Source organism: Oncorhynchus gorbuscha, unplaced genomic scaffold (assembly GCF_021184085.1).
Source record: "Oncorhynchus gorbuscha isolate QuinsamMale2020 ecotype Even-year unplaced genomic scaffold, OgorEven_v1.0 Un_scaffold_1205, whole genome shotgun sequence".
NCBI lineage: Eukaryota > Metazoa > Chordata > Actinopteri > Salmoniformes > Salmonidae > Oncorhynchus > Oncorhynchus gorbuscha.
This window is the reverse complement of record NW_025746051.1, coordinates 154,906-180,705: the sequence shown is the minus strand read 5'-3', so window position 1 is coordinate 180,705 and position 25,800 is coordinate 154,906. Positions and strand designations below refer to the sequence as shown.

The following is a 25,800-nucleotide window of genomic DNA, read 5'->3' as shown; positions in this document are numbered from 1 at the left end:
TGCTTTTCTGTCTGAAGCAGATTGAATTTGAAAAACACGGCAGATAATTGCAATAACAGACGTGGGAATTAGGGTAAAGGCTGGATTCCCTTTATTTGTCCGGTGTTCTTGGTGGCCTTGTTTGAAATTACATTACAGTTTTCTGTTGAGAAAAAGTTGCAGCGGTGGACTTTGAACCGAAAGACTGGGTCCTTAAATCCAGTTCTCTGGACAGCTCGGCCACAGTACCCACTGTTAAAATGGACTGCTTGGTCGTCGCACAGACAATCACAACTTTCCTTTTTTCCAATCAAGGATTTGATGTGAACAACCACCGGTAGGAGGTGCAACTGCCACCGCGGGAGCACAGGACTTGGTGGCTGGTTGGTTAAGGCGATGGACTACACTATTGAGTTGGAACCCCATCCGTGACACACAACATTGCTTATTTTCTCCCTTGCATGGGCGACATGAAAGTAAAAACCCTGAAATAAAGCAGAACATGTGATAGCTTGCGCAAACAAGCTCAATAAAGATGGCAGTGGTGGGATTTGAACCCACGCCTCCTTAGAGACTGGAGCCTTAATCCAGCGCCTTAGACCGCTCGGCCACACTACCCAGCTCTGGCAAACTATTCACACTTTCTCGTCAGTTACCTAGAGCGTCTGCACTTCCTTGTATTTTAGTCTTCTTTTTCATTTTCTTCTTTAAAATCTTTATCTATCTCATGTTGCTCTTGCGTCCTTCATCTTTTTTTGATTCTCTTTTTAAAAATCTTAATTTATCTGATGTTGCTCTTTCTTCCATCGTATAAACTTAGAATTAGTTTCTGCTTTTATGTCTGAAGCAGATTGAATTAGAAAAACATGGCAGATAATTGCAATAACAGACTGGGAATTTAGGGTAAAGGCTGGATTCCCTTTATTTGTCCGGTGTCCTTGGTGGCCTTGTTTGAAATTACATTACAGTTTTCTGTTGAGAAAACTTGCAGCGGTGGACTTTGAACCCAAACCTCCGAAAGACTGGGTCCTTAAATCCAGTTCTCTGGACAGCTCGGCCACAGTACCCACTGTTAAAATGGACTGCTTGGTCGTCGCACAGACCATCACAACTTTCCTTTTTTCCTATCAAGGATTTGACATGAACAACCACCGGTAGGAGGTGCAACTGCCACCGCAGGGGCACAGGACTTGGTGGCTGGTTGGTTAAGGCAATGGACTACACTATTGAGTTGGAACCCCATCCGAGACACACAACATTGCTTCTTTTTTCCTTTGCATGGGCGACATGAAAGTAAAAAACCTGAAATAAAGCAGAACATGTGATCGCTTGCATGCTCTATTGAGTTGGAACCCCATCCGTGACACAAAACATTGCTTCTTTTCTCCCTTGCATGGGCAACATGAAAGTAAAAACCCTGAAATAAAGCAGAACATGTGATAGTTTGCGCAAACAAGCTCTATTGAGTTGGAACCCCATCCGTGACACAAAACATTGCTTCTTTTCTCCCTTGCATGGGCAACATGAAAGTAAAAACCCTGAAATAAAGCAGAACATGTGATAGTTTGCGCAAACAAGCTCAATAAAGATGGCAGTGGTGGGATTTGAACCCACGCCTCCTTAGAGACTGGAGCCTTAATCCAGCGCCTTAGACCGCTCGGCCACACTACCCAGCTCTGGCAAATTATGTGCACTTTCTCCTCAGTTACCTAGAGCGTCTGCACTTCCTTGTATTTTAGTCTTCTTTTTCATTTTCTTCTTTAAAATCTTTATCTATCTCACGTTGCTCTTGCGTCCTTCATCTTTTTTTGATTCTCTTTTTAAAAATCTTAATTTATCTGATGTTGCTCTTTCTTCCATCGTATAAACTTAGAATTAGTTTCTGCTTTTCTGTCTGAAGCAGATTGAATTTGAAAAACACGGCAGATAATTGCAATAACAGACGTGGGAATTAGAGTAAAGGCTGGATTCCCTTTATTTGTCCGGTGTTCTTGGTGGCCTTGTTTGAAATTACATTACAGTTTTCTGTTGAGAAAAAGTTGCAGCGGTGGACTTTGAACCGAAAGACTGGGTCCTTAAATCCAGTTCTCTGGACAGCTCGGCCACAGTACCCACTGTTAAAATGGACTGCTTGGTCGTCGCACAGACAATCACAACTTTCCTTTTTTCCAATAAAGGATTTGATGTGAACAACCACCGGTAGGAGGTGCAACTGCCACCGCGGGAGCACAGGACTTGGTGGCTGGTTGGTTAAGGCGATGGACTACACTATTGAGTTGGAACCCCATCCGTGACACACAACATTGCTTCTTTTCTCCCTTGCATGGGCGACATGAAAGTAAAAACCCTGAAATAAAGCAGAACATGTGATAGCTTGCGCAAACAAGCTCAATAAAGATGGCAGTGGTGGGATTTGAACCCATGCCTCCTTAGAGACTGGAGCCTTAATCCAGCGCCTTAGACCGCTCGGCCACACTACCCAGCTCTGGCAAACTATTCACACTTTCTCGTCAGTTACCTAGAGCGTCTGCACTTCCTTGTATTTTAGTCTTCTTTTTCATTATATTCTTTAAAATCTTTATCTATCTCACGTTGCTCTTGCGTCCTTCATCTTTTTTTTATTCTCTTTTTAAAAATCTTAATTTTTCTGATGTTGCTCTTTCTTCCATCGTATAAACTTAGAATTAGTTTCTGCTTTTCTGTCTGAAGCAGATTGAATTAGAAAAATATGGCAGATAATTGCAATAACAGACTCGGGATTTAGGGTAAAGGCTGGATTCCCTTTATTTGTCCGGTGCCCTTGGTGGCCTTGTTTGAAATTACATTACAGTTTTCTGTTGAGAAAAACTTGCAGCGTTGGACTTTGAACCCACACCTCCGAAAGACTGGGTCCTTAAATCCAGTTCTCTGGACAGCTCGGCCACAGTACCCACTGTTAAAATGGACTGCTTGGTCGTCGCACAGACAATCACAACTTTCCTTTTTTCCAATAAAGGATTTGATGTGAACAACCACCGGTAGGAGGTGCAACTGCCACCGCGGGAGCACAGGACTTGGTGGCTGGTTGGTTAAGGCGATGGACTACACTATTGAGTTGGAACCCCATCCGTGACACACAACATTGCTTATTTTCTCCCTTGCATGGGCGACATGAAAGTAAAAACCCTGAAATAAAAAAGAACATGTGATAGCTTGCGCAAACAAGCTCAATAAAGATGGCAGTGGTGGGATTTGAACCCACGCCTCCTTAGAGACTGGAGCCTTAATCCAGCGCCTTAGACCGCTCGGCCACACTACCCAGCTCTGGCAAATTATTTGCACTTTCTCGTCAGTTACCTAGAGCGTCTGCACTTCCTTGTATTTTAGTCTTCTTTTTCATTTTCTTCTTTAAAATCTTTATGTATCTCATGTTGCTCTTGCGTCCTTATCGTATAAACTTAGAATTAGTCTCTGCTTTTATGTCTGAAGCAGATTGAATTTGAAAAACACGGCAGATAATTGCAATAACAGACGTGGGAATTAGGGTAAAGGCTGGATTCCCTTTATTTGTCCGGTGTTCTTGGTGGCCTTGTTTGAAATTACATTACAGTTTTCTGTTGAGAAAAAGTTGCAGCGGTGGACTTTGAACCGAAAGACTGGGTCCTTAAATCCAGTTCTCTGAACAGCTCGGCCACAGTACCCACTGTTAAAATGGACTGCTTGGTCGTCGCACAGACCATCACAACTTTCCTTTTTTCCTATCAAGGATTTGACATGAACAACCACCGGTAGGAGGTGCAACTGCCACCGCGTGAGCACAGAACTTGGTGGCTGGTTGTTTAAGGCGATGGACTACACTATTGAGTTGGAACCCCATCCGAGACACACAACATTGCTTCTTTTTTCCTTTGCATGGGCGACATCCACTATCCACTGGATGTGTACCAAACTCACTAAAAGTGGCAGTAATAAAGCCTCTCTTGAAAAAGCCAAACCTTGACCCAGAAAATATAAAAAACTATCGGCCTATATCGAATCTTCCATTCCTCTCAAAGATTTTAGAGAAGGCTGTTGCGCAGCAACTCACTGCCTTCCTGAAGACAAACAATGTATACGAAATGCTTCAGTCTGGTTTTAGACCCCATCATAGCACTGAGACGGCACTTGTGAAGGTGGTAAATGACATTTTGATGGCATCGGACCGAGGCTCTGCATCTGTCCTCGTGCTCCTAGACCTTAGTGCTGCTTTTGATACCATCGATCACCACATTCTTTTGGAGAGATTGAAAACCCAAATTGGTCTACACGGACATGTTCTGGCCTGGTTTAGGTCTTATCTGTCGGAAAGATATCAGTTTGTCTCTGTGAATGGTTTGTCCTCTGACAAATCAACTGTACATTTCGGTGTTCCTCAAGGTTCTGTTTTAGGACCACTATTGTTTTCACTATATATTTTACCTCTTGGGGATGTTATTCGAAAACATAATGTAAACTTTCACTGCTATGCGGATGACACACAGCTGTACATTTCAATGAAACATGGTGAAGCACCAAAATTGCCCTCACTAGAAGCATGTGTTTCAGACATAAGGAAGTGGATGGCTGCAAACTTTCTACTATTAAACTCGGACAAAACAGAGATGCTTGTTCTAGGTCCCAAGAAACAAAGAGATCTTCTGTTGAATCTGACAATTAATCTTAATGGTTGTACAGTCGTCTCAAATAAAACTGTGAAGGACCTCGGCGTTACTCTGGACCCTGATCTCTCTTTTGAAGAACACATCAAGACCATTTCGAGGACAGCTTTTTTCCATCTACGTAACATTGCAAAAATCAGAAACTTTCTGTCCAAAAATGATGCAGAAAAATTAATCCATGCTTTTGTCACTTCTAGGTTAGACTACTGCAATGCTCTATTTTCCGGCTACCCGGATAAAGCACTAAATAAACTTCAGTTAGTGCTAAATACGGCTGCTAGAATCCTGACTAGAACCAAAAAATTTGATCATATTACTCCAGTGCTAGCCTCTCTACACTGGCTTCCTGTCAAAGCAAGGGCTGATTTCAAGGTTTTACTGCTAACCTACAAAGCATTACATGGGCTTGCTCCTACCTACCTCTCTGATTTGGTCCTGCCGTACATACCTATACGTACGCTACGGTCACAAGACGCAGGCCTCCTAATTGTCCCTAGAATTTCTAAGCAAACAGCTGGAGGCAGGGCTTTCTCCTATAGAGCTCCATTTTTATGGAACGGTCTGCCTACCCATGTCAGAGACGCAAACTCGGTCTCAACCTTTAAGTCTTTACTGAAGACTCATCTCTTCAGTGGGTCATATGATTGAGTGTAGTCTGGCCCAGGAGTGGGAAGGTGAACGGAAAGGCTCTGGAGCAACGAACCGCCCTTGCTGTCTCTGCCTGGCCGGTTCCCCTTTTTCCACTGGGATTCTTTGCCTCTAACCCTGTTACGGGGCTGAGTCACTGGCTTGCTGGGGCTCTCTCGTGCCGTCCCTGGGGGGGTGCGTCACCTGGGTGGGTTGATTCACTGTTGTGGTCGGCCTGTCTGGGTTCCCCCCCCCCTTGGGTTGTACCGTGTCGGAGATCTTTGTGGGCTATACTCGGCCTTGTCTCAGGATGGTAAGTTGGTGGTTGAAGATTTCCCTCTAGTGGTGTGGGGGCTGTGCTTTGGCAAAGTGGGTGGGGTTATATCCTTCCTGTTTGGCCCTGTCCGGGGTGTCCTCGGATGGGGCCACAGTGTCTCCTGACCCCTCCTGTCTCAGCCTCCAGTATTTATGCTGCAGTAGTTTGTGTCGGGGGGCTAGGGTCAGTTTGTTTATCTGGAGTACTTCTCCTGTCCTATTCGGTGTCCTGTGTAAATCTAAGTGTGCGTTCTCTAATTCTCTCCTTCTCTCTTTCTTTCTCTCTCTCGGAGGACCTGAGCCCTAGAACCATGCCCCAGGACTACCTGACATGATGACTCCTTGCTGTCCCCAGTCCACCTGGCCATGCTGCTGCTCCAGTTTCAACTGGCCTGGGCCCTAGGACCATGTCCCAGGACTACCTGACATGAGGACTCCTTGCTGTCCCCAGTCCACCTGGCCATGCTCCTGCTCCAGTTTCAACTGTTCTGCCTTACTATTATTCAACCATGCTGGTCATTTATGAACATTTGAACATCTTGGCCACGTTCTGTTATAATCTCCACCCGGCACAGCCGGAAGAGGACTGGCCACCCCACATATGCTCTCTCTAATTCTCTCTTTCTTTCTCTCTCTCGGAGGACCTGAGCCCTAGGACCGTGCCCCAGGACTACCTGACATGATGGCTCCTTGCTGTCCCCAGTCCACCTGACTGTGCTGCTGCTCCAGTTTCAACTGTTCTGCCTTATTATTATTTGACCATGCTGGTCATTTATGAACATTTGAACATCTTGGTCATGTTCTGTTATAATCTCTACCCGGCACAGCCAGAAGAGGACTGGCCACCCCACATAGCCCGGTTCCTCTCTAGGTTTCTTCCTAGGTTTTGGCCTTTCTAGGGAGTTTTTCCTAGCCACCGTGCTTTTACACCTGCATTGTTTGCTGTTTGGGGTTTTAGGCTGGGTTTCTGTACAGCACTTTGAGATATCAGCTGACGTACGAAGGGCTATATAAATAAATTTGATTTGATTTGATTTGATTTGACATGAAAGTAAAAAACCTGAAATAAAGCAGAACATGTGATCGCTTGCGCAAACAAGCTCAATAAAGATGGCAGTGGTGGGATTTGAACCCACGCCTCCTTAGAGACTGGAGCCTTAATCCAGCGCCTTAGACCACTTGGCCACACTACCCAGCTCTGGCAAATTATTTGCACTTTCTCCTCAGTTACCTAGAGCGTCTGCACTTCCTTGTATTTTAGTCTTCTTTTTCATTTTCTTCTTTAAAATCTTTATGTATCTCATGTTGCTCTTGCGTCCTTCATCTTTTTTTGATTCTCTTTTTAAAAATCTTAAGTTATCTGATGTTGCTCTTTCTTCCATCGTATAAACTTAGAATTAGTTTCAGTTTTTATGTCTGAAGCAGATTGAATTAGAAAAACACGGCAGATAATTGCAATAACAGACCTGGGAATTAGGGTAAAGGCTGGATTCCCTTTATTTGTCCGGTGTCCTTGGTGGCCTTGTTTGAAATTACATGACAGTTTTCTGTTGAGAAAAACATGCAGCGGTGGACTTTGAACCCAAACCTCCGAAAGACTGGGTCCTTAAATCCAGTTCTCTGGACAGCTCGGCCACAGTACCCACTGTTAAAATGGACTGCTTGGTCGTCGCACAGACCATCACAACTTTCCTTTTTTCCTATCAAGGATTTGACATGAACAACCACCGGTAGGAGGTGCAACTGCCACCGCGTGAGCACAGAACTTGGTGGCTGGTTGTTTAAGGCGATGGACTACACTATTGAGTTGGAACCCCATCCGAGACACACAACATTGCTTCTTTTTTCCTTTGCATGGGCGACATGAAAGTAAAAAACCTGAAATAAAGCAGAACATGTGATCGCTTGCGCAAACAAGCTCTATTGAGTTGGAACCCCATCCGTGACACAAAACATTGCTTCTTTTCTCCCTTGCATGGGCAACATGAAAGTAAAAACCCTGAAATAAAGCAGAACATGTGATTGTTTGCGCAAACAAGCTCTATTGAGTTGGAACCCCATCCGTGACACAAAACATTGCTTCTTTTCTCCCTTGCATGGGCAACATGAAAGTAAAAACCCTGAAATAAAGCAGAACATGTGATAGTTTGCGCAAACAAGCTCAATAAAGATGGCAGTGGTGGGATTTGAACCCACGCCTCCTTAGAGACTGGAGCCTTAATCCAGCGCCTTAGACCGCTCGGCCACACTACCCAGCTCTGGCAAATTATGTGCACTTTCTCCTCAGTTACCTAGAGCGTCTGCACTTCCTTGTATTTTAGTCTTCTTTTTCATTTTCTTCTTTAAAATCTTTATCTATCTCACGTTGCTCTTGCGTCCTTCATCTTTTTTTGATTCTCTTTTTAAAAATCTTAATTTATCTGATGTTGCTCTTTCTTCCATCGTATAAACTTAGAATTAGTTTCTGCTTTTCTGTCTGAAGCAGATTGAATTTGAAAAACATGGCAGATAATTGCAATAACAGACTCGGGATTTAGGGTAAAGGCTGGATTCCCTTTATTTGTCCGGTGCCCTTGGTGGCCTTGTTTGAAATTACATTACAGTTTTCTGTTGAGAAAAACTTGCAGCGGTGGACTTTGAACCGAAAGACTGGGTTCTTAAATCCAGTTCTCTGTACAGCTCGGCCACAGTACCCACTGTTAAAATGGACTGCTTGGTCGTAGCACAGACCATCACAACTTTCCTTTTTTCCAATCAATGATTTGACGTGAACAACCACCGGTAGAAGGTGCAACTGCCACCGCGGGAGCACAGGACTTGGTGGCTGGTTGGTTAAGGCGATGGACTACACTATTGAGTTGGAACCCCATCCGTGACACACAACATTGCTTCTTTTCTCCCTTGCATGGGCAACATGAAAGTAAAAACCCTGAAATAAAGCAGAACATGTGATAGTTTGAGCAAACAAGCTCAATAAAGATGGCAGTGGTGGGATTTGAACCCACGCCTCCTTAGAGACTGGAGCCTTAATCCAGCGCCTTAGACCGCTCGGCCACACTACCCAGCTCTGGCAAATTTTTGCACTTTCTCCTCAGTTACCTAGAGCGTCTGCACTTCCTTGTATTTTAGTCTTCTTTTTCATTTTCTTCTTTAAAATCTTTATGTATCTCATGTTGCTCTTGCGTCCTTCATCTTTTTTTGATTCTCTTTTTAAAAATCTTAATTTATCTGATGTTGCTCTTTCTTCCATCGTATAAACTTAGAATTAGTTTCTGATTTTATGTCTGAAGCAGATTGAATTAGAAAAACACGGCAGATAATTGCAATAACAGAAGTGGGAATTAGGGTAAAGGCTGGATTCCCTTTATTTGTCCGGTGTCCTTGGTGGCCTTGTTTGAAATTACATTACAGTTTTCTGTTGAGAAAAAGTTGCAGCGGTGGACTTTGAACCAACAAAGACTGGGTCCTTAAATCCAGTTCTCTGGACAGCTCGGCCACAGTACCCACTGTTAAAATGGACTGCTTGGTCGTCGCACAGACCATCACAACTTTCCTTTTTTCCAATCAAGGATTTGATGTGAACAACCACCGGTAGGAGGTGCAACTGCCACCGCGGGGCACAGGACTTGGTGGCTGGTTGGTTAAGGCGATGGACTACACTATTGAGTTGGAACCCCATCCGTGACACACAACATTGCTTCTTTTCTCCCTTGCATGGGCAACATGAAAGTAAAAACCCTGAAATAAAGCAGAACATGTGATAGCTTGCGCAAACAAACTCAATAAAGATGGCAGTGGTGGGATTTGAACCCACGCCTCCTTAGAGACTGGAGCCTTAATCCAGCGCCTTAGACCGCTCGGCCACACTACCCAGCTCTGGCAAATTATTTGCACTTTCTCCTCAGTTACCTAGAGCGTCTGCACTTCCTTGTATTTTAGTCTTCTTTTTCATTTTCTTCTTTAAAATCTTTATGTATCTCATGTTGCTCTTGCGTCCTTCATCTTTTTTTGATTCTCTTTTTAAAAATCTTAATTTATCTGATGTTGCTCTTTCTTCCATCGTATAAACTTAGAATTAGTTTCTGATTTTATGTCTGAAGCAGATTGAATTAGAAAAACACGGCAGATAATTGCAATAACAGAAGTGGGAATTAGGGTAAAGGCTGGATTCCCTTTATTTGTCCGGTGTCCTTGGTGGCCTTGTTTGAAATTACATTACAGTTTTCTGTTGAGAAAAAGTTGCAGCGGTGGACTTTGAACCGAAAGACTGGGTTCTTAAATCCAGTTCTCTGGACAGCTCGGCCACAGTACCCACTGTTAAAATGGACTGCTTGGTCGTTGCACAGACCATCACAACTTTCCTTTTTTCCAATCAAGGATTTGATGTGAACAACCACCGGTAGGAGGTGCAACTGCCACCGCGGGAGCACAGGACTTGGTGGCTGGTTGGTTAAGGCGATGGACTACACTATTGAGTTGGAACCCCATCCGAGACACACAACATTGCTTCTTTTCTCCCTTGCATGGGCAACATGAAAGTAAAAACCCTGAAATAAAGCAGAACATGTGATAGTTTGAGCAAACAAGCTCAATAAAGATGGCAGTGGTGGGATTCGAACCCACGCCTCCTTAGAGACTGGAGCCTTAATCCAGCGCCTTAGACCGCTCGGCCACACTACCCAGCTCTGGCAAATTATTTGCACTTTCTCCTCAGTTACCTAGAGCGTCTGCACTTCCTTGTATTTTAGTCTTCTTTTTCATTTTCTTCTTTAAAATCTTTATGTATCTCATGTTGCTCTTGCGTCCTTCATCTTTTTTTGATTCTCTTTTTAAAAATCTTAATTTATCTGATGTTGCTCTTTCTTCCATCGTATAAACTTAGAATTAGTTTCTGATTTTATGCAAGATTGAATTAGAAAAACACGGCAGATAATTGCAATAACAGAAGTGGGAATTAGGGTAAAGGCTGGATTCCCTTTATTTGTCCGGTGTCCTTGGTGGCCTTGTTTGAAATTACATTACAGTTTTCTGTTGAGAAAAAGTTGCAGCGGTGGACTTTGAACCAACACCTCGGAAGACTGGGTCCTTAAATCCAGTTCTCTGGACAGCTCGGCCACAGTACCCACTGTTAAAATGGACTGCTTGGTCGTCGCACAGACCATCACAACTTTCCTTTTTTCCAATCAAGGATTTGACATGAACAACCACCGGTAGGAGGTGCAAATGACACCGCGGGGGCACAGGACTTGGTGGCTGGTTGGTTAAGGCGATGGACTACACTATTGAGTTGGAACCCCATCCGTGACACACAACATTGCTTATTTTCTCCCTTGCATTGCCCTACATGAAAGTAAAACGCTGAAATAAAGCAGAACATGTGATAGCTTGCGCAAACAAACTCAATAAAGATGGCAGTGGTGGGATTTGAACCCACGCCTCCTTAGAGACTGGAGCCTTAATCCAGCGCCTTAGACCGCTCGGCCACACTACCCAGCTCTGGCAAATTTTCACACTTTCTCATCAGTTACCTAGAGCGTCTGCACTTCCTTGTATTTTAGTCTTCTTTTTCATTTTCTTCTTTAAAATCTTTATGTATCTCATGTTGCTCTTGCGTCCTTCATCTTTTTTGATTCTCTTTTTAAAAATCTTAATTTATCTGATGTTGCTCTTTCTTCCATCGTATAAACTTAGAATTAGTTTCTGCTTTTATGTCTGAAGCAGATTGAATTAGAAAAACACGGCAGATAATTGCAATAACAGACGTGGGAATTAGGGTAAAGGCTGGATTCCCTTTATTTGTCCGGTGTCCTTGGTGGCCTTGTTTGAAATTACATTACAGTTTTCTGTTGAGAAAAAGTTGCAGCGGTGGACTTTGAACCGAAAGACTGGGTTCTTAAATCCAGTTCTCTGGACAGCTCGGCCACAGTACCCACTGTTAAAATGGACTGCTTGGTCGTAGCACAGACCATCACAACTTTCCTTTTTTCCAATCAAGGATTTGATGTGAACAACCACCGGTAGGAGGTGCAACTGCCACCGCGGGAGCACAGGACTTGGTGGCTGGTTGGTTAAGGCGATGGACTACACTATTGAGTTGGAACCCCATCCGTGACACACAACATTGCTTCTTTTCTCCCTTGCATGGGCAACATGAAAGTAAAAACCCTGAAATAAAGCAGAACATGTGATAGTTTGAGCAAACAAGCTCAATAAAGATGGCAGTGGTGGGATTTGAACCCACGCCTCCTTAGAGACTGGAGCCTTAATCCAGCGCCTTAGACCGCTCGGCCACACTACCCAGCTCTGGCAAATTATTTGCACTTTCTCCTCAGTTACCTATAGCGTCTGCACTTCCTTGTATTTTAGTCTTCTTTTTCATTTTCTTCTTTAAAATCTTTATGTATCTCATGTTGCTCTTGCGTCCTTCATCTTTTTTTGATTCTCTTTTTAAAAATCTTAATTTATCTGATGTTGCTCTTTCTTCCATCGTATAAACTTAGAATTAGTTTCTGATTTTATGTCTGAAGCAGATTGAATTAGAAAAACACGGCAGATAATTGCAATAACAGAAGTGGGAATTAGGGTAAAGGCTGGATTCCCTTTATTTGTCCGGTGTCCTTGGTGGCCTTGTTTGAAATTACATTACAGTTTTCTGTTGAGAAAAAGTTGCAGCGGTGGACTTTGAACCGAACCTCCGGAAGACTGGGTTCTTAAATCCAGTTCTCTGGACAGCTCGGCCACAGTACCCACTGTTAAAATGGACTGCTTGGTCGTTGCACAGACCATCACAACTTTCCTTTTTTCCAATCAAGGATTTGATGTGAACAACCACCGGTAGGAGGTGCAACTGCCACCGCGGGAGCACAGGACTTGGTGGCTGGTTGGTTAAGGCGATGGACTACACTATTGAGTTGGAACCCCATCCGTGACACACAACATTGCTTCTTTTCTCCCTTGCATGGGCAACATGAAAGTAAAAACCCTGAAATAAAGCAGAACATGTGATAGTTTGAGCAAACAAGCTCAATAAAGATGGCAGTGGTGGGATTTGAACCCACGCCTCCTTAGAGACTGGAGCCTTAATCCAGCGCCTTAGACCGCTCGGCCACACTACCCAGCTCTGGCAAATTATTTGCACTTTCTCCTCAGTTACCTAGAGCGTCTGCACTTCCTTGTATTTTAGTCTTCTTTTTCATTTTCTTCTTTAAAATCTTTATGTATCTCATGTTGCTCTTGCGTCCTTCATCTTTTTTGATTCTCTTTTAAAAATCTTAATTTATCTGATGTTGCTCTTTCTTCCATCGTATAAACTTAGAATTAGTTTCTGATTTTATGTCTGAAGCAGATTGAATTAGAAAAACACGGCAGATAATTGCAATAACAGAAGTGGGAATTAGGGTAAAGGCTGGATTCCCTTTATTTGTCCGGTGTCCTTGGTGGCCTTGTTTGAAATTACATTACAGTTTTCTGTTGAGAAAAAGTTGCAGCGGTGGACTTTGAACCAACACCTCGGAAGACTGGGTCCTTAAATCCAGTTCTCTGGACAGCTCGGCCACAGTACCCACTGTTAAAATGGACTGCTTGGTCGTCGCACAGACCATCACAACTTTCCTTTTTTCCAATCAAGGATTTGACATGAACAACCACCGGTAGGAGGTGCAAATGACACCGCGGGGCACAGGACTTGGTGGCTGGTTGGTTAAGGCGATGGACTACACTATTGAGTTGGAACCCCATCCGTGACACACAACATTGCTTCTTTTCTCCCTTGCATGGGCAACATGAAAGTAAAAACCCTGAAATAAAGCAGAACATGTGATAGCTTGCGCAAACAAACTCAATAAAGATGGCAGTGGTGGGATTTGAACCCACGCCTCCTTAGAGACTGGAGCCTTAATCCAGCGCCTTAGACCGCTCAGCCACACTACCCAGTTCTGTCAAACTATTCACACTTTCTCATCAGTTACCTAGAGCGTCTGCACTCCCTTGTGTTTTAGTCTTCTTTTTCATTTTCTTCTTTAAAATCTTTATGTATCTCATGTTGCTCTTGCGTCCTTCATCTTTTTTTGATTCTCTTTTTAAAAATCTTAATTTATCTGATGTTGCTCTTTCTTCCATCGTATAAACTTAGAATTAGTTTCTGATTTTATGTCTGAAGCAGATTGAATTAGAAAAACACGGCAGATAATTGCAATAACAGACGTGGGAATTAGGGTAAAGGCTGGATTCCCTTTATTTGTCCGGTGTCCTTGGTGGCCTTGTTTGAAATTACATTACAGTTTTCTGTTGAGAAAAAGTTGCAGCGGTGGACTTTGAACCAACACCTCCGGAAGACTGGGTCCTTAAATCCAGTTCTCTGGACAGCTCGGCCACAGTACCCACTGTTAAAATGGACTGCTTGGTCGTCGCACAGACCATCACAACTTTCCTTTTTTCCAATCAAGGATTTGACATGAACAACCACCGGTAGGAGGTGCAAATGACACCGCGGGGGCACAGGACTTGGTGGCTGGTTGGTTAAGGCGATGGACTACACTATTGAGTTGGAACCCCATCCGTGACACACAACATTGCTTATTTTCTCCCTTGCATTGCCCTACATGAAAGTAAAACGCTGAAATAAAGCAGAACATGTGATAGCTTGCGCAAACAAACTCAATAAAGATGGCAGTGGTGGGATTTGAACCCAAACCTCCTTAGAGACTGGAGCCTTAATCCAGCGCCTTAGACCGCTCGGCCACACTACCCAGTTCTGTCAAACTATTCACACTTTCTCATCAGTTACCTAGAGCGTCTGCACTCCCTTGTATTTTAGTCTTCTTTTTCATTTTCTTCTTTAAAATCTTTATGTATCTCATGTTGCTCTTGCATCCTTCATCTTTTTTTGATTCTCTTTTTAAAAATCGTAATTTATCTGATGTTGTTCTTTCTACCATCGTATAAACTTAGAATTAGTTTCTGCTTTTATGTCTGAAGCAGATTGAATTAGAAAAACATGGCAGATAATTGCAATAACAGAGGTGGGAATTAGGGTAAAGGCTGGATTCCCTTTATTTGTCCGGTGTCCTTGGTGGCCTTGTTTGAAATTACATTACAGTTTTCTGTTGAGAAAAAGTTGCAGCGGTGGACTTTGAACCGAAAGACTGGGTCCTTAAATCCAGTTCTCTGCACAGCTCTGTTATGCAGGTGAATGAGGACCCAAAAGCGACTTGGCGAAAACAGAGTATTTAATCCAGTAAAGTTACTTTACAAACAAAAGGCATAATACTACTCGTAATGACGAGAACAGACAGGAGACTTGATCAAGAACTGCAGGTTGCCTCGGGAAGGCACTTGAACGTAGCAGACTCAGACACCTGCTCACCACGCAGCATCTGAGGGAAACACGACACGACAGGGCAATACATAGACACAGCACGGTGAACAATAGATAAGGATCCGACAGGACAGGAACGGAAAACAAGGGAAGAAATAGGGACTCTAATCAGGGGAAAAGATAAGGAACAGGTGTGGGAAGACTAAATGATGATTAGGGGAATAGGAACAGCTGGGAGCAGGAACGGAACGATAGAGAGAGGAGAGAGAGGGAGGGGGAGAGAGAGGGATAGAAAAAGGGAACGAACCTAATAAGATCAGCAGGGGGAAACGAACAGAAGGGAAAGCATAATGACAAGACAATCTAAGACAAAACATGACAGTACCCCCCACTCACCGAGCGCCTCCTGGCGCACTCGAGGAGGAATCCTGGCGGCAACGGAGGAAATCATCAATAAGTGAACGGTCCAGCACGTCCCGAGACGGAACCCAACTCCTCTCCTCAGGACCGTAACCCTCCCAATCCACTAAGTATTGGTGACCCCGTCCCGAGAACGCATGTCCATGATCTTACGTACCTTGTAAATAGGTGCGCTCTCGACAAGGACGGGAGGGGGGAGGGAAGACGAACGGGGGTGCGAAGAAAGGGCTTGACACAGGAGACATGGAAGACAGGATGGACGCGACGAAGATGTCGCGGAAGAAGCAGTCGCACAGCGACAGGATTGACGACCTGGGAGACACGGAACGGACCAATGAACCGCGGAGTCAACTTACGAGAAGCTGTCGTAAGAGGAAGGTTGCGAGTGGAAAGCCACACTCTTTGGCCGCAACAATACCTTGGACTCTTAATCCTGCGTTTATTGGCGGCTCTCACAGTCTGTGCCCTGTAACGGCAAAGTGCAGACCTCTGTCATGCAGGTGAAAGAGGACCCAAAAGCGACTTGGCGAAAACAGAGTCTTTAATCCAGTAAAGTAAATACAATCAAAAAAACACAACTTTCACTCGAAATGACGAGGACAAACTGGAGACTCGATCTTGAACAGCAGGTGAACAGCAGGTTGCCTCGGGAAGGCACTTGAACCAGACAGACTCAGACACCTGCTCACCACGCAGCATCTGAGGAAAACACGACACGACAGGGCGATACACAAACACAGCACGGTGAATTCTAAACAAGGAACCGACAGGACAGAAACGAATAACAAGGAGAGAAATAGGGACTCTAATCAGGGAAAAGGATCGGGAACAGGTGTGGGAAGACTAAATGATTGATTAGGGGAATAGGAACAGCTGGGAGCAGGAACGGAACGATAGAGAGAAGAGAGAGCGGGAGAGTGAGAGAGGGAGGGGGAGAGAGAGGGATAGAAAGAGGGAAAGAACCTAATAAGACCAGCAGAGGGAAACGAATAGAAGGAAGCACAGGGACAAGACAAGATAATAAATGACAAAACATGACAGTACCCCCCCACTCACCGAGCGCCTCCTGGCGCACTCGAGGAGGAATCCTGGCGGCAACGGAGGAAATCATCAATGAGTGAACGGTCCAGCACGTCCTGAGACGGAACCCAACTCCTCTCCTCAGGACCGTAACCCTCCCAATCCACTAAGTATTGGTGACCCCGTCCCCGAGAACGCATGTCCATGATCTTATGTACCTTGTAAATAGGTGCGCTCTCGACAAGGACGGGAGGGGGGAGGGAAGACGAACGGGAGTGCGAAGAAAGGGCTTGACACAGGAGACATGGAAGACAGGATGGACGCGACGAAGATGTCGCGGAAGAAGCAGTCGCACAGCGACAGGATTGACGACCTGGGAGACACGGAACGGACCAATGAACCGCGGAGTCAACTTACGAGAAGCTGTCGTAAGAGGAAGGTTGCGAGTGGAAAGCCACACTCTCTGGCCGCAACAATACCTTGGACTCTTAATCCTGCGTTTATTGGCGGCTCTCACAGTCTGTGTCCTGTAACGGCAAAGTGCAGACCTCACCCTCCTCCAGGTGCGCTCACAACGTTGGACAAACGCTTGAGCGGAGGGAACGCTGGACTCGGCAAGCTGGGATGAGAACAGAGGAGGCTGGTAACCCAGACTACTCTGAAACGGAGATAACCCGGTAGCAGACGAAGGAAGCGAATTGTGAGCGTATTCTGCCCAGGGAGCTGTTCTGCCCAAGACGCAGGGTTTCTGAAAGAAAGGCTGCGTAGTATGCGACCAATCGTCTGATTGGCCCTCTCTGCTTGACCGTTAGACTGGGGATGAAACCCGGAAGAGAGACTGACGGACGCACCAATCAAACGACAGAACTCCCTACAAAACTGTGACGTGAATTGCGGGCCTCTGTCTGAAACGGCGTCTAACGGGAGGCCATGAATTCTGAATACATTCTCGATAATGATTTGTGCCGTCTCCTTAGCGGAAGGAAGTTTAGCGAGGGGAATGAAATGTGCCGCCTTAGAGAACCTATCGACAACCGTAAGAATCACAGTCTTCCCCGCAGACAAAGGCAGACCGGTAATGAAGTCTAGGGCGATGTGAGACCATGGTCGAGAAGGAATGGGGAGCGGTCTGAGACGACCGGCAGGAGGAGAGTTACCCGACTTAGTCTGCGCGCAGTCCGAACAAGCAGCCACGAAACGGCGCGTGTCACGCTCCTGAGTCGGCCACCAAAAGCGCTGGCGAATAGACGCAAGAGTGCCTCGAACACCGGGATGACCAGCTAACTTGGCAGAGTGAGCCCACTGAAGAACAGCCAGACGAGTGGAAACAGGAACGAAAAGGAGGTTACTAGGACAAGCGCGCGCGACGCAGTGTGCGTGAGTGCTTGCTTAACCTGTCTTTCAATTCCCCAGACTGTTAACCCGACAACACGCCCATAAGGAAGAATCCCCTCGGGATCAGTAGAAGCCACAGAAGAACTAAACAGACGGGATAAGGCATCAGGCTTGGTGTTCTTGCTACCCGGACGGTAAGAAATCACAAACTCGAAACGAGCGAAAAACAACGCCCAACGAGCTTGACGGGCATTAAGTCGTTTGGCAGAACGGATGTACTCAAGGTTCTTATGGTCTGTCCAAACGACAAAAGGAACGGTCGCCCCCTCCAACCACTGTCGCCATTCGCCTAGGGCTAAGCGGATGGCGAGCAGTTCACGGTTACCCACATCATAGTTGCGCTCAGATGGCGACAGGCGATGAGAAAAATAAGCGCAAGGATGAACCTTATCGTCAGACTGGAAGCGCTGGGATAGAATGGCTCCCACGCCTACCTCTGAAGCGTCAACCTCGACAATGAATTGTCTAGTGACGTCAGGAGTAACGAGGATAGGAGCGGACGTAAAACGTTCTTTTAGAAGATCAAAAGCTCCCTGGGCGGAACCGGACCACTTAAAACACGTCTTGACAGAAGTAAGAGCTGTGAGAGGGGCAGCAACTTGACCGAAATTACGAATGAAACGCCGATAGAAATTAGCGAAACCTAAAAAGCGCTGCAACTCGACACGTGACCTTGGAAGGGGCCAATCACTGACAGCTTGGACCTTAGCGGAATCCATCTGAATGCCTTCAGCGGAAATAACGGAACCGAGAAAAGTAACGGAGGAGACATGAAAAGAGCACTTCTCAGCCTTTACGTAGAGACAATTCTCTAAAAGGCGCTGTAGAACACGTCGAACGTGCTGAACATGAATCTCGAGTGACGGAGAAAAAATCAGGATATCGTCAAGATAGACAAAAACAAAGATGTTCAGCATGTCTCTCAGAACATCATTAACTAATGCCTGAAAAACAGCTGGCGCATTGGCGAGACCAAACGGCAGAACCCGGTACTCAAAATGCCCTAACGGAGTGTTAAACGCCGTTTTCCACTCGTCCCCCTCTCTGATGCGCACGAGATGGTAAGCGTTACGAAGGTCCAACTTAGTAAAGCACCTGGCTCCCTGCAGAATCTCGAAGGCTGATGACATAAGGGGAAGCGGATAACGATTCTTAACCGTTATGTCATTCAGCCCTCGATAATCCACGCAGGGGCGCAGAGTACCGTCCTTCTTCTTAACAAAAAGAACCCCGCCCCGGCCGGAGAGGAAGAAGGCACTATGGTACCGGCGTCAAGAGACACAGACAAATAATCCTCGAGAGCCTTACGTTCGGGAGCCGACAGAGAGTATAGTCTACCCCGAGGAGGAGTGGTCCCCGGAGGAGATCAATACTACAATCATACGACCGGTGAGGAGGAAGGGAGTTGGCTCGGGACCGACTGAAGACCGTGCGCAGATCATGATATTCCTCCGGCACTCCTGTCAAATCGCCAGGTTCCTCCTGAGAAGTAGGGACAGAAGAAACGGGAGGGATGGCAGACATTAAACACTTCACATGACAAGAAACGTTCCAGGATAGGATAGAATTACTAGACCAATTAATAGAAGGATTATGACATACTAGCCAGGGATGACCCAAAACAACAGGTGTAAACGGTGAACGAAAAATCAAAAAGAAATAGTCTCACTGTGGTTACCAGATACTGTGAGGGTTAAAGGTAGTGTCTCAAATCTGATACTGGGAAGATGACTACCATCTAAGGCGAACATGGGCGTAGGCTTCTCTAACTCTCTGAAAGGAATGTCATGTTTCCGAACCCATGCTTCGTCCATGAAACAACCCTCAGCCCCAGAGTCTATCAAGGCACTACATGTAGCACCCGAACCGGTCCAGCGTAGATGGACCGACAAAGTAGTACAGGATTTTGATGGAGAGACTTGAGTAGTTGCGCTCACCTGTAGCCCTCCGCTTACAGATGAGCTCTGGCTTTTACTGGACATGAATTAACAAAATGTCCAGCAACTCCGCAATAGAGGCACAGGCGGTTGGTGATCCTCCGTTCCCTCTCCTTAGTCGAGATGCGAATCCCTCCCAGCTGCATGGGCTCAGTCTCTGAGCCAGAGGAGGGAGATGGTTGCGATGCGGAGCAGGGAAACACCGTTGATGCGAGCTCTCTTCCACGAGCCCGGTGACGAAGATCTACCCGTCGTTCTATGCGGATGGCGAGAGCAATCAAAGAGTCCACATCTGAAGGAACCTCCCGGGAGAGAATCTCATCCTTAACCACTGCGTGGAGTCCCTCCAGAAAACGAGCGAGCAGCGCCGGCTCGTTCCACTCACTAGAGGCAGCAAGAGTGCGAAACTCAATAGAATAATCCGTTATGGACCGTTCACCTTGGCATAGGGAAGCCAGGGCCCTAGAAGCCTCCCTACCAAAAACTGAACGGTCAAAAACCCGAATCATCTCCTCTTTAAAGTTCTGGTACTTGTCCAGTAATAAACTTTACAAAACAAAAAGCATAATACTACTCGTAAAGACGAGAACAGACTGGAGACTTGATCGAGAACTGCAGGTTGCCTCGGGAAGGCACTTGAACCTAGCAGACTCAGACACCTGCTCACCACGCAGCATCTGAGGGAAACACGACACGACAGGGCAAAACATAGACACAGCACGGTGAATTATAGATGAGGATCCGACAGGGCAGGTACGGAAAATAAGAAGAGAAATAGGGACTCTAATCAGGGAAAAGGATCGGGAACAGGTGTGGGAAGACTAAATGATGATTAGGGGAATAGGAACAGCTGGGAGCAGGAACGGAACGATAGAGAGAAGAGAGAGCGAGAGAGTGAGAGAGGGAGGGGGAGAGAGAGGGATAGAAAGAGGGAAAGAACCTAATAAGACCAGCAGAGGGAAACGAATAGAATGGGAAGCACAGGGACAAGACATGATAATTAATGACAAAACATGACAACGACCACCCATGCAGCACGGGCAGCTCCTTCCCAGACCCTGGAAGAAGAGGTGGGGGAAGCTGAGGTCTCCGAGATGAGTGACAGCTCCCTGATGCCCTCCAAGAACAGACAGGACCCCCTGGAGAAGATTCCCTCCCTCCTACCAGGTAAGGATGACATCCTCCTTCGCAGCACTCCCTCGGCCACCGTCATGAGACCCCAGACTCTGAAGTTTATTCTCCACGGCATCATGTGCCGATTGGAGGCCTCAGAGTCCCCCCAGACAAGGAGGGCCAATGACCCCTTCAGACTGATGAAGGATCTCTTTGTGGAGGTCCAGCATGCCCTGAAGTATGCTGACATCTCTGTCGTCTTTGGCCTGGAGGAGAGCATCCAATTCAGTGGGGAGGATGCGGTGAAGGCCATCGTGAAGACTGTGGCTAAAAGATTGTCCCTGCGTTCGGACTCCAACCGGGCTCAACTGCGTGCCGCACGCTCTGGTAGCGAGGGAGCCATCAGGTGTATGGCGGACACCATCACACAAGTCATAGATGACTATTCCGGAGGACTGGAGTTCCGACGGCCATTTTGGAGCCAGGAGGAGCCGTGGTAGGTCACACTCCTCAACCTCCTCAAGGAGTGATGTCACCCTCACCGAGGAGCTCCTGGCTTGGAGGGAAACCCTAGACGAGGACCTAGAGGAGATGGCTGATGACAGCACTGGTTTGGAAAAGACCAGTGTGAGCTCAGCCATCTCTGAGAAGTCCCAGGTAATTAGCTACCTTTCTGAAAGCACCAAGCCCATCAGCAGCGCCCTCTCCACAGACCTCGAGGACATCACCTCCACACAGGTGAGACGGCCAAGAACCAGTAGATCGTTTTGTTATTTGGGCTGTTTGATTGTGAGGCATCGACTCATATCTGTTTCCCTCTCTACTAAGAAAAAAGAGAAGGAAGAGGCTATGAAGAAAGAAGTCAGGAAGTCAGGAAAGAAGAAGCGAGGAAATAACAAGAACCAGAAGAAGAACAAGGTGTCTCCTCTTGGCAATGATAGTAAGTCCTCATTTCTTTCAGTCTGTGCATCTGTCTTCAGCACAGTATTGTAATGTAAGGACGGGAGACTATGATAAAGTTATCAGGGTCTTATTCATTAGCCACTAAATGGAAGACAGCGGACTAAAACAGGGAGGAACTTTCTTGAACTTGCCAATAACAAATGCTTGTTTTTGTTTTCTGTTTAAAAATAGTTTGCTACTGTGTACCCTAATGAACACGACCCTGATTTCATGCCTTGTTCTCTGTCACCTGTTCAGGTACTGTGGCTGCAGATGAGCCTAAGAAAAAACAGGCTCTCCTCCCGCGGATCACAGCCGCCCTGGCAAAACTATTTTGCTTCCCCTGCAAAAAAAAAATGCAAACGTAACTGTGCAGAAGACGAGTTTGGGAAAACCCTGCTGCCACCTCCCCCAACCCACTTTCTAAATAAACTCTCAAAGCCAACAGAAGAGGGAGGGAGACAACCCCCCTACTCACAACTCATTTTATTATACCCCATTGAATTCAATAAACACAACTTGCAGCTATTTTGATCTTCTTCTTCTTGAGTTTTCGTTTTACAGACCCACCTGCATGCTATAGATTCTTAAGGTCAATTTGCGGTCTTCTGTCTACTACCGTATCATTGTTATGAGTATGTTCACTGTGCCAGTCATTATAGCCAGTATAGGCTATAATAATGCCCTAACCTAATTGCAATTGACATAATTGCCCGTCTAGTGTTCAACCTTCCCAAGTTCTCTCACGTCACCCCGCTCCTCCGCTCTCTCCACTGGCTTCCAGTTGAAGCTCGCATCCGCTACAAGACCATGGTGCTTGCCTACGGAGCTGTGAGGGGAACGGCACCTCAGTACCTCCAGGCTCTGATCAGGCCCTACACCCAAATAAGGGCACTGCGTTCATCCACCTCTGGCCTGCTCGCCTCCCTACCACTGAGGAAGTACAGTTCCCGCTCAGCTCAGTCAAAACTGTTCGCTGCTCTGGCTCCCCAATGGTGGAACAAACTCCCTCACGACGCCAGGACAGCGGAGTCAATCACCACCTTCCGGAGACACCTGAAACCCCACCTCTTTAAGGAATACCTAGGATAGGATAAAGTAATCCTTCTCACCCCCCATTGCATATATCAGCAGTTAAAATATTTAGATGCACTATTGTAAAGTGGTTGTTCCACTGGATGTCATAAGGTGAATGCACCAATTTGTAAGTCGCTCTGGATAAGAGCGTCTGCTAAATGACTTAAATGTAATGTAAATGTAAATAATAAGAGTTACATTTGAATAATTCCCTCATTTTATATATTTTTTTAGAGGGAATAAATCTCTAAAGCACTATAGAGTGCCGTCCCTAGGAGGGGTGCATCACTTGAGTAGGTTGAGTCATAAGGTGAATGCACCAATTTGTAAGTCGCTCTGGATAAGAGCGTCTGCTAAATGACTTAAATGTAAAATGTAAATGTGAGTCACTGATGTGATCTTCCTGTCTGAGTTGTCACCCCCCCTTGGGTTGTGCCGTGGCGGAGATCTTTGTGGGCTATACTCGGCCTTGTCTCAGGATCGTAAGTTGGTGGTTGAAGATATCCCTCTAGTGGTGTGGGGGCTGTGCTTTGGCAAAGTGGGTGGGGTTATATCCTTCCTGTTTGGCCCTGTCCGGGGGTATCATCGGATGGGGCCACAGTGTCTCCTGACCCCTCCTGTCTCAGCCTCCAGTATTTATGCTGCAGTAGTTTATGTGTCGGGGGGCTAGGGTCAGTTTGTTATATCTGGAGTACTTCTTCTGTCTTATCCGGTGTCCTGTGTGAATTTAAGTATGCTCTCTCGAATTCTGTCTTTCTTTCTCTCTCTCGGAGGACCTGAGCCCTAGGAGCATGCCTCAGGACTACCTGGCATGATCACTCCTTGCTGTCCCCAATCCACCTGGCCGTGCTGCTGCTCCAGTTTCAACTGTTCTGCCTGCGGCTATGGAATCCTGACCTGTTCACCGGACATGCTACCTGTCCCAGACCTATAATTTGACCATGCTGGTCATTTATGAACATATGAACATCTTGGCCATGTTCTGTTATAATCTTCATCAGAGGTTACTCTGCGACAGCGGTGCTGATACTGCTTCATTTCTCTCTTGTCGAATACAGTGGTCTTCATTTGCATATTCCCGGAAAGCGAATAAGCCCCTCAAATGGAAAGGCAACAAAAAAGAAAATAGCCGAAATAGCCTACAGTTTTACCCACAGAAATAAGAGGACACATTGTAGCCTCTTCACTTGCGCGGCTCCATTGCATATATCGTTATACAATCGTTGCAATGTTTTGAATAGCCTTCTTCTATCACATTGCACTGCAAGACATAGGATTGAACTGACATTTGAATTGATGACAGATACTGGAGCATCATCTGCAGCGCGAGAGCCTGTTGTACAGGTAGCAGCCATAGGCATTAGCATATTGGCCTGAAATCCGTGCTAAGTGCCATCACACAAACCAAAACAGTTCTTTGTAACCTATACAACGCAGGTTATTTGTCCTTCAGATGTATTCTTTTTGCTAGTGAAGGCATGCTACAGCCGTTAGAATATTGTAGTCAGAAATGGGTGTCCCTTGGGTTGGCTATACTCCAAAAGATGAGAGCGAAAGATCTCAAACATTTTATTATGGAAGAGGTATTATGGCTGACTATAAAAAAAGTGAAGTATTCTGCCCCAAGCATCTGCATTCAGTCTTTTTGGGGACTACTTTTCAAGGAATAAATTACCTTGCATTTCAGGCTAATTATTTTTAATATTATAAACGCTAGAATAGAACAGACTAGAGACATGCACCACCAAGTGAAAGCGCTGGGTAGATTTCACCAGCACAGGGTGTGTTGAATGAGAAATCAAGTCATTTCTTTGAACCTTATCTAGGAAATGCACTCACCATACAGAGAGTGAAACAATAACTCTCTAGAAAACAATTATCTGATCTTCACACATCCTCATGACCTTGTTTTGAAATGAAACACTATACTAGATTACCACACACACACGGATGGAACATTTGAACATTACAGCTCAGTAAAAGTGACAGTTGGCATTTACACACAGCTGTGTAAACCTCACTTCTTTCTCATCATCCCTGTTGTTAAGGCAATCCATGCTAAGGTGAACTGTGAACGAATGGTAAACTAATATGCCTTTGTGATGTTGTCAGATTAAGTCTTTGTGTTTTACACCGGCTTGGCTGTGGCGTGCTTCTGCTGTACAAAACTGCTGAATGCCACAATAAGGACCGTAGTAGGAGGGAGGGATATCATAAACCTGTCCTGATGTCTGTGTCTGTCTGCCTGTCTGTCTCTGCATCTCAGAGGTTCTGTCTATCTGTTCGTCTATCTGTTCGTCACACCGACTCTCTCACTGTTCATATTATTTTGGAAGCACTTCACATTACAGCACGGAATAAAGCAGAAATGGAATGGCAACTGGTTAAAGTTACTCACAAAGCAAACCAATATTTGCCCAGATACAGGATGCTACAGATCAGTATAACTGTATTGTTTCAGAGACATCACATACTAGAGGGGTGATAATATTACAAAAACAACATTGCAGTGTTTCCCCTAAAATTCCCCAAATGTCTTGGCATGGGGCCCCAAATTGATTTTGTTATAATGTCACTCAGATACACTATATATACAAAAGTATGTGGACACTACTTGAAATGAGTGGATTCGGAGAGTTCAGCAACATCCTTTGCTGACAGATGTATAAAAATTGAGCACACAGTCATGCAATCTCTGTAGACAAACATTGGCAGTAGAATGGCCTTTACTGATGAGCTCAGTGACTTTCAACGTGGCATCATCATAGGATGCCACCTTTCCAACAAGTCAGTTTGTCAAATATCTGCCCTGCTAGAGCTGCCCCGGTCAACTGTAAGTGCTGTTATTGTGAATTGGAAACGTCTATGAGCAACAACGGCTCAGCCGTGAAGTGGTAGGCCACACAAGCTCACAGAACGGGACCGCCGAGTGTTGTAACGAGTAAAAAATAATCTGTCCTCAGTTGTAACACTCACTACCGAG

At 45.6% G+C, this 25,800-nt stretch overlaps 14 non-coding genes across 14 annotated transcripts; all 14 read right to left on the bottom strand.

Moving 5' to 3' along the window:
- Nucleotides 1–515: 515 nt before the first annotated feature.
- trnal-aag lies at nucleotides 516–597 on the bottom strand. Its single transcript has one exon. It is a non-coding gene; the product is annotated as a tRNA-Leu (tRNA).
- Nucleotides 598–1,568: 971 nt separating this feature from the next.
- On the bottom strand, nucleotides 1,569–1,650 carry trnal-aag. The gene has a single exon. It is a non-coding gene; the product is annotated as a tRNA-Leu (tRNA).
- Nucleotides 1,651–2,377: 727 nt separating this feature from the next.
- Nucleotides 2,378–2,459, bottom strand: trnal-aag. Its single transcript has one exon. It is a non-coding gene; the product is annotated as a tRNA-Leu (tRNA).
- Nucleotides 2,460–3,195: 736 nt separating this feature from the next.
- trnal-aag lies at nucleotides 3,196–3,277 on the bottom strand. The gene has a single exon. It is a non-coding gene; the product is annotated as a tRNA-Leu (tRNA).
- A 3,431-nt stretch (nucleotides 3,278–6,708) lies between these two features.
- trnal-aag lies at nucleotides 6,709–6,790 on the bottom strand. The gene has a single exon. It is a non-coding gene; the product is annotated as a tRNA-Leu (tRNA).
- Nucleotides 6,791–7,768: 978 nt separating this feature from the next.
- Nucleotides 7,769–7,850, bottom strand: trnal-aag. The gene has a single exon. It is a non-coding gene; the product is annotated as a tRNA-Leu (tRNA).
- Nucleotides 7,851–8,577: 727 nt separating this feature from the next.
- Nucleotides 8,578–8,659, bottom strand: trnal-aag. Its single transcript has one exon. It is a non-coding gene; the product is annotated as a tRNA-Leu (tRNA).
- Nucleotides 8,660–9,386: 727 nt separating this feature from the next.
- On the bottom strand, nucleotides 9,387–9,468 carry trnal-aag. The gene has a single exon. It is a non-coding gene; the product is annotated as a tRNA-Leu (tRNA).
- A 727-nt stretch (nucleotides 9,469–10,195) lies between these two features.
- trnal-aag lies at nucleotides 10,196–10,277 on the bottom strand. The gene has a single exon. It is a non-coding gene; the product is annotated as a tRNA-Leu (tRNA).
- Nucleotides 10,278–11,006: 729 nt separating this feature from the next.
- On the bottom strand, nucleotides 11,007–11,088 carry trnal-aag. Its single transcript has one exon. It is a non-coding gene; the product is annotated as a tRNA-Leu (tRNA).
- A 725-nt stretch (nucleotides 11,089–11,813) lies between these two features.
- trnal-aag lies at nucleotides 11,814–11,895 on the bottom strand. The gene has a single exon. It is a non-coding gene; the product is annotated as a tRNA-Leu (tRNA).
- A 735-nt stretch (nucleotides 11,896–12,630) lies between these two features.
- On the bottom strand, nucleotides 12,631–12,712 carry trnal-aag. The gene has a single exon. It is a non-coding gene; the product is annotated as a tRNA-Leu (tRNA).
- A 732-nt stretch (nucleotides 12,713–13,444) lies between these two features.
- trnal-aag lies at nucleotides 13,445–13,526 on the bottom strand. Its single transcript has one exon. It is a non-coding gene; the product is annotated as a tRNA-Leu (tRNA).
- Nucleotides 13,527–14,262: 736 nt separating this feature from the next.
- Nucleotides 14,263–14,344, bottom strand: trnal-aag. Its single transcript has one exon. It is a non-coding gene; the product is annotated as a tRNA-Leu (tRNA).
- Nucleotides 14,345–25,800: the final 11,456 nt, after the last annotated feature.